The sequence below is a fragment of the Prionailurus viverrinus genome, chromosome A3 (assembly GCF_022837055.1).
Source record: "Prionailurus viverrinus isolate Anna chromosome A3, UM_Priviv_1.0, whole genome shotgun sequence".
NCBI classification, from domain to species: Eukaryota; Metazoa; Chordata; class Mammalia; order Carnivora; family Felidae; genus Prionailurus; species Prionailurus viverrinus.
Window position 1 is genome coordinate 87838755 of NC_062563.1, and position 8448 is coordinate 87847202.

At 40.2% G+C, this 8448-nt stretch overlaps 1 pseudogene; it reads left to right on the forward strand.

Moving 5' to 3' along the window:
* The first annotated feature begins 3193 nt into the window (after positions 1–3193).
* LOC125162947 (ARL14 effector protein-like) lies at positions 3194–5359 on the forward strand (annotated as a pseudogene).
* Positions 5360–8448: the final 3089 nt, after the last annotated feature.

The window sequence follows — 8448 nt, forward strand, 5'->3', positions numbered from 1 at the left end:
GCAGGTGGGATGTAGCCCAGTGCAGGTGGCACGGCTATTTCCTGGCTTGTAGTAATGGGGTCACAGTAGGTGTCATTTGTTTCTCTGATTTCCCCAAGGTCAAGCCTGTAGACTCCAGGGTGTATTGTTGAATACTGAAGTGGTCTGTCCTGAGGGAGAAGACGAAGATCAGGAGCTGGCACAGGGGTCAGGAAGCCTCCCTTTCATTTTCATCTTAGGCAAGAGAGTGTCCAGCACATCCAGAAATCATGAGCACCCAAGCTGGGAGGGCATCTTGGCCATTATTTAGGTTAGAGGTCAGGCAGGTGATGTAAATGAATGAAACCAACCTGTGTTTGCATATGAAACATGTAGGATAGTCTTTATTTCATGAAGAAAGTTGCTCTCTATAATTTTTCCTGATGCAGATGGCTCTTGGTTGACCATTCATTTTCTTATGGGAATGGAAAAAGAAAAAAAGAAACAGTTCTCTATTGAAAAATAAACCACCTAATACAGCCTCCAGGCTGTGGGGACAATAGGCTGTACTAGGAATGTTGTGACCCGGAAAGGGGATGACTATAGGTGGCACCAAGTGGTTGTTGCCAAATGGGAATTTTGGAGCAGGACGATAGGTCTTCTGACTTCTCAAGAGAAGCCTGAAATATGATTTTTAAAAATATATGTATGTATATATATTTTAATGTTTATTTATTTTTGAGAGAGAGAGCGAGTGAGTGAGCCTGAGTAGGGGAGGGGCAGAGAGGAAGGGAGACACAGAATCTGAAGCAGACTCCAGGCTCTGAGCTGTCAGCACTGACTTTGACCTCAGGGCTTGAACCCATGAACCACGAGATCATAACCTGGGCTGAAGTCGAACGCTTAACTGCTTAACTGACTGAGCCACCCATGTGTCCTGAAAAAATTTTTTAATGTTTATTTATTTTTTGAAGGAGAGAGAGAGACATATCATGAGTAGGGGAGGGGCAGAGAGAGAGCTTGAGACACAAAATCTGAAGCAGGCTCCAGGTTCGAGCTGTTAGCACAGAGCCTGATACGGCGCTTGAACTCACAAATTGTGAGATCATGACCTGAGTCGAAGTCAGATGCTTAACCGATTGAGCCACCCAGGTGCCCCTGGTTAAAAATATTTTAAAAATATACCCCTTAATACAAATCAAAACCACACTGAGATATCACCTCATGCTGGTCAGAGTGGCTAAAATGAACAAATCAGGAGACTATAGATGCTGGAGAGGATGTGGAGAAACGGGAACCCTCTTGCACTGTTGGTGGGAATGCAAACTGGTGCAGCCGCTCTGGAAACCAGTGTGGAGGTTCCTCAAAAAATTAAAAATAGATCTACCCTATGACCCAGCAATAGCACTGATAGCAATTTACCCAAGGGATACAGGAGTACTGATGCACAGGGGCACTTGTACCCCAGTGTTTATAGCAGCACTCTCAACAATAGCCAAATTATGGAAAGAGCCTAAATGTCCATCAACTGACGAATGGATAAAGAAGTTGTGGTTTATATATACAATGGAATACTACTTGGCAATGAGAAAGAATGAAATCTGGCCTTTTGTAGCGACGTGGATGGAACTGGAGAGTGTTATGCTAAGTGAAATAAGCCATACAGAGAAAGAAAGACAGATACCATATGTTTTCACTCTTATGTGGATCCTGAGAAACTCAACAGAAGACCAGGAGGAAGGAGAAGTGGGGGGGGGGGGGATTTACAGAGAGGGAAGGAGGCAAACCATAAGAGACTCTTAAAAACTGAGAACAAACTGAGGGTTGATGGGGGGTGGGAGGGAGGGGAGGGTGGGTGATGGGCATCGAGGAGGGCACCTGTTGGGATGAGCACTGGGTGTTGTATGGAAACCAATTTGACAATAAATTTCATATTAAAAAAATAAAAAATAAAAAATAAAAACCTGGGCTAAAGATGTTTAAAAAATGTATATCCCTTTGCTTCCTGAGCGTGTGCATTATAGGGACACACATCTGGAAGCAAAGTCTAGAGCTAGAGGCATTTGGGGTTAGGAGTGCAGAGCAGGGAGTGGAGATCCAGGGAGATGGAACCAGGAGCATGGGCTTCTGAAGGACAGAGGCTGAATCCTGGTCTAAGTGCGAAACAGGAAAATGAGATAAAAAAGCACACCAAAGAAAATGTAGAGACGCACAAAGAAGAAAATGAAAATCACAGTCCTGCTATGCAGAAATTAGGAAAGTGAAATTAAGAAAACAATCCCATTTACGATTTCACCAAAACCAATAAAATACCTAGGAATGAACTGCAGAAAAACCACTAATTTTTAATATTTTTCCTTACAGTCTTTTCTTTTTCTCCTACAGCCTTCTTTCCTGATGCGAGATTAGGATAATTTCCCCCCTTATCATTACAATCTCTCTGCAAACTTATTTTTGAATGGCGGTATCTCAGTCTGGTGCTGGGGTAAATGGCTCACAGAACCTTACATATTCAAATTCTGTCAGAATAAAACTCCTTTCTGAGTCCTGGCTGGTTGTTCTGTTCACTCACTGAAATGTCACCTGTCATGCTACAGTGGTAGGATGCCTGCATCCCATGCTGGGGCAGGGGTTGGAATGTAGGAAAGGATAAAAACTGGCAGAGAGAGCAATCTCGGAGGGAGAGGAGCAAGGCTAAGTCAGTCACTGCAGATCTTTAAGTGAAACTCAAGTCAAAATTAAATCATGCCCCGAGTGTGAATCCTTTTAGGAAAGTTTAATTAAACAAACTGCGTGGGTGGAAACCACACATGCTCCTGGGCTCCTTAGGGGCTCTAGGAGTTGGTAGGAAGCTTCTACATTTGCCTCCTGCTAATGTTACTCTCTGATGGCAGAGCTAGGAGTGGAAGAAAGGCTACAGGCACATCCATGTCCAGTCCTGGAAGGACGACTTCAGGTGCTGGCTGAGTAGCAATTTCTAACAGTCAGCCTTGCGAGGCCCCCCAGCTGTCTCCTCTCGGGCAGGTGCCCCTGGGGCGGGCTGGAGGGGGTGAGTGAGGAGGGCCTTCCAGAGTCCCTCAGGAATGAGGTTGTCACATGGCCTCTGAGTCTCATCTTTGTGTCTGTCACCTCTCACTGCCCTCTGGTTTAGGGGTGGGGGGCCCTGGCAGACACACTATACCTGCTTTGTGACTACGTGCATCTCCCTGAGGGTGTGTTCCCTGTGCCTTGTGCAATGGCTGCTGAGTGGCAGGGCACAGGTCTGAGTACATTTCCCAGGCAGCTGGCATGATGAAACCTGGCTGGCCCAGCTCCCCTGTGAACACTTGGCTCCCCTCATCTCCACTGTGTTCCCTGAACAGACACTTGACATGGTAGTGGGAACTGGTTTCAAAGAGCATTCACAACACCCTGTGTTGAGTGAGATTCTGCTTTGTGTGTATGTAACACGATTCCCAGGGATCAATGAAGGTGAAACCAACAAAACAAACAGATGTGTAATGCAGATTGTTTGTATTGCTAATAATAATTAATACAATAGCTGTTTACTGAGCACTTGCTATGTGCCAGTCCTTGGGCTAAGAGCTTTTATGCATTAGCTTTTATATATATATATAAATTTTTTTCATTAACATTTATTTATTTTTGAGAGACAGAGACAGAGCATGAGCAGGGGAAGGGGCAGAGAGAGAGAAGGAGACACAGAATCTGAAGCAGGCTGCAGGCTCTGAGCAAGCTGTCAGCATAGAGCCTGATGCGGGGCTCGAACCCACAAACTGTGGGATCATGATCTGAGCCAAAGTTGGATGCTCAACCGACTGAGCCACCCAGGTGCCCCTGCATTAGCTTATATATTTAAGCCTCACAAAACCTATTTGAGTTAGGTACAATTAATACCCTCTCCCTCTGTTGTTTGGACACCAAGTCATATTTGCTTTGAATTTGAAATGAATAGCTTTCTGAGCTCTGGAAGTATTCTAATTCACTAAAGGAGAAAAGGAAGACTTTCCCAAGCAAGACAGGAAGCCCAGTATTGGCAGATTTGAGGATTTGCAGAAGTCATACTGTGGCCCATTTAACACACACAAAAAAACAGCCAAAAATTTTTTTGCATGTAATTGACTTAGATGATGCCATTTTTTTCTGAGACCAAAATTTGGAAGACAGCTTGTACTTGGCTGGAAGCTTTGTCCAAAATGTACACAGATAATCAATGGCAATGTGGCTGTTGATTCTCAGAACAGCAGAAAGAAAACCTGATTCAGAATGGAATAACTGCTAAAGCTTTGAGGTCATTACAGTTTGCAAACCCAGGAAAGCAAACTGAATTTGCTCCAGAAACTGGAGAACGAGAAAAAAAGAAGGTTCACAAAAAAGGCAACCACTGGTTCTGACAGGTAAGTGATACCAGTAAAGAATCAGGTCTGTGATAGCCTAGGTCTCCTGACTCTTAGTGCAATGGACTCTCTGACTGCTTTGATGAAGACTATTTAGGATGTTTCTATACTTGTCCTGCTGTGGTTCCACCAAATGTGAAGCTGAATGCCACTGGGACCACAAGTAACTGAATGAGCAAGTTGAAATAGGAGGAGAAATCACTCATAATAAACATGCTAGATAATTTGTGGTACCAAATTATGGAATCTTTAAAGGTCCTTTCTGTATTTCTAAAACTCTGTCATTCTAAGATACATTTTATTTTTTACTTTTCCTTATTTTTTAAAAATGTTTTATTTGTTTTTGAGAGAATGTTTTATTTATTTTTGAGGAGCAGAGAGAGAGGGAGACACAGAATCCGAAGCAGGCTCCAGGCTCTGAGCTGTCAGCACAGAGCCCCTGGTGGAGTTTGAACTCACGAACCGTGAGATCATGACCTGAGCTGAAGTTGGATACTTGACCAACTGAGCCACCCAGGCACCCCCAAGATACATTTGAAAGTTGATTGCTAAATGATGGAAATTTGAAAACCATCTCAACATGCACTCAGTGTGTGCTAATTTTGCATTTAGGGTGCTTTAAGATTCATTATTTGGATGTATATTTAATCGTGCCATTACTCAGCAGTCAGCTTCAAGCCTGTCTGGGTCAATGTCAAGTAGGTAAAGGCAGTCCTCGATTAGCACAATTCAAATTTCAGCTACCAACATATAGACTGTGAGTAGTCATGTGAACTACAAACATCCCTGCTAGCTATTAGGTCTGCAAGTCATTATGTAAGAGATGTGCTTCATGACCTGTGACCAGTCACAGTACTTCTCTCAAACTTTGCTAGTGATTGGTTACTGCATATTTGTCATTCAGCTCACTCAAAGACAGCAAAGCATTCGTTGTGTTGTATCCTCGGCACCCATGTGACATTTTGCAAAAGTGGATCATCAAAAGAACTGGCCAACGAAGGTGAAAGTGCAGTGAAGAAATGAAAAGTGATAATGTGAGACATGAGATTCGAACGTAAATGGAGTTGTAGAAAAAAATCACTGAGTTTCAAAGACAGTAATAGCTAATTTCAGTTTCAAGGGTAAATTTCTTGAACAGTTCTGCCTGTATTTGTTCTTTATGCCTATTTATGAGACCAGACTTTTAGTGAGCATGCAAAATGCTAAAAGAGAAGTAGATCTAATTTAGAGTACTCTGTAATAAAAGCTGAGTTTTGGGAAAATTAAAAAAAAAAAAAAAGACAGGAAACCTAGAAACAATTGGGAAAAAAGCAGACAATGGGGGTGCCTGGGTGGCTAAGTTGGTTGGGCCACTTACTTCAGCTCTGGTCATGATCTCCATGGTTTGTGAGTTCGAACCCCGCTTTGGGCTCTGTGCTGACAGCTTGGAGCCTGGAGCCCGTTTTGGATTCTGTGCCACCCTCTCTCTTTGCCCCTCCCCCACTCACATTCTGTCTCTCTTTCCTTCAAAAATAAATAAACATTAAAAAAAAAAGAAAAAATCAGACAAAATTGACTACATATATAACATTTTTTAAAAGATGGCAAAAGACACCATAAAGTCGAAAGACAACACATATTTTGAGAAAGTATTTATAAGACAAATGACAGGAAAATAGTTAATATCACACAAAAAGATTCTACAAGTTATAAGGAAAAAAACTCAGGCCAATTAAAAATGAAGAAAAATTTGAATACTAATTCAGAGAAGAGGAAATCCAAATGACCAATAATCACATGACAAGATACTCAATCTTATTATCAGGAAAATGCAAATTAAAACATCATTGGTCTACTTTTTCATGTATCAGACCAGTAAAAGTGAAAAAAGTTTTTATATATGGGGTTGATAAGAATGCAGAAAATAAGCACTCTCTTTATGACAGAAGTGTGATTATATATTTTTTGGAAACTGTCCTGGCAATATCTATTAAATAATTATATTAAAATAAACACTACAGGAGACATTGTTAGTTGCCTACTCAATATCCATAGCTTTTTTCTTCCTTTCCAATAGAATCCTAATTTTGTTTATGTTAGCAAGATGATGAATTGTACGTGATTTAAACCATCATGAGAATACTGTTCTTTTCCGGTTACTCAATTTCCCAGTCTAGCAGTGGTCACATTACCCAGTTCTGGTCAAGAAAATGTAAAGGAAAGACTGCTGACAGATCTCTGGGAAGGCCTTTGCTTTGCTTTGCTTATATAAGGTACAATTGTGGGTGTTACTACCTTTCTCCCTTTACCTTTAATACAAACATGTTTGATACCTGGAGTTGTGGCAGCCATTTTGTAACCACAAGGAGGCAAGTGTGAGGACAAAATGCTAACATGCTAAGGATAGCAGAACAGAAAAATATAAGAGCTTGAGTTCTTCAACCAATACTCATTACTACTTACCTCCAGGCCTTTGTTATGTGAGAAAAACAAATCCTTGTTTGTTTAAGCCTCTGTTAGTCGGTTTCCATTACTGATCATTGAATATAACTCTAATCAGACACATACATTCCTTTTGGCTTGGTCATTCTATATGTGACTCCATCCTAGAGAAATGAAAGTACCAGTATGTAGAGATTTATGTAGAACTTATGTATAACATTGTTTTTGGAAGCAAAGAACTGAGAACAAGTGGAATGTCTATTAATAGCTAGATGGCTAAATAAAATGTAGTATATCCATATAATAAATTGCTATATAGCTATTAGAAAAAAATGATTTAAAAGGGTGTTTACTGAACTTGATGTTAATGATGAATTATGTAAGAACAGCAAATTGAATGGTTAACATTTATAGTACAATCTATTACTTATTATATTACATATACATTACATATTGTATATGTCTACACAATCATAGGAAAAAGGGATTAAAAAACATCGGCAGGAATGAGAGGAGGAACACATTTGAATGAAAACAAGTCTGGTAGAAGAAAATAATCTGCTTTAAAGATTATCAAACTTTATTCAACTATGAAGAGAAGCATCTAATGTGACATGAATATACATGATATTGGCAATTATGTTTTAAATACGAAGTTGAATAGAAGAAAAAAGCTTTTACACACACAAAACAAATTTTATTATATAATTCCTTAAACATTTTTTTTAGTTTGTTTATTTATTTATTTATTTATTTATTTATTTATTTAGAGAATGGGGGAGGGGCAGAGAGAGAGGGCAAAAGAGAATCCCAAACAGGCTCCACGCTCTCAGTACAGAGCCTAATGCAGGACTTGATCCCACGAACCGTGAGATCATGACCTGAGCTGAAACCAAGAGTCGGATGCTCAACTGACTGAGCCACAGTTGCCTCTATATAATTGCTTTTCTCAATTGACTCTTTTTTTATACTTTTCAAAAGATTTAAAAAAATTCCAGTAAACATACAGTATTATATTTGTTTCAGGCGTAAAATATAGTGATTCAACAATTTTTTTTTTTTTAAAGTTTATTTTTGAGAGAGAGAGAGCATGAGTTGGGGAGGGGCAGAGAGAGAGGGACAGAGGATCTGAAGTGGACTCGGCACTGACAGCAGAGAGCTTGATGTGGGGTTTGGACCCATGAACCGCAAGATCATGATCTGAGTGGAAGTTGGATGCTTAACTGACTGAGCCATCCAGGCACCCCTCAACAATTCTATACATTACTCAGTGCTCATCATAAATGTACTCTCTAGTCCTCTTCACCTATTTTTGTGATCCTCCCACCCACCTTCCCTCTGGTAACCATCAGTTTGTTCTCTATAGTTAAGAGTCCGTTTTTGGTTTGTCTTTTTCTTCATTCATTTTGTTTCTTAAATTTCACATATGAGTGAAATTATTTGGTGTTTGTCTTTCTCTAAGCATTACACTCTATAGGTCCATCCACATTGTTGCAAATGACAAGATTTCATTCTTTCTTATGGCTGAGTAATATTCCATCGTATATATATATACCACATCTTCTTTATCCATTCATCTATTGATGAACATTTGGGCTGCTTCCATAGCTTGGCTACTGTACATAATGCTGCAATAAACACAGGGGTGCATATATCTTTTCAAATTAGTGTT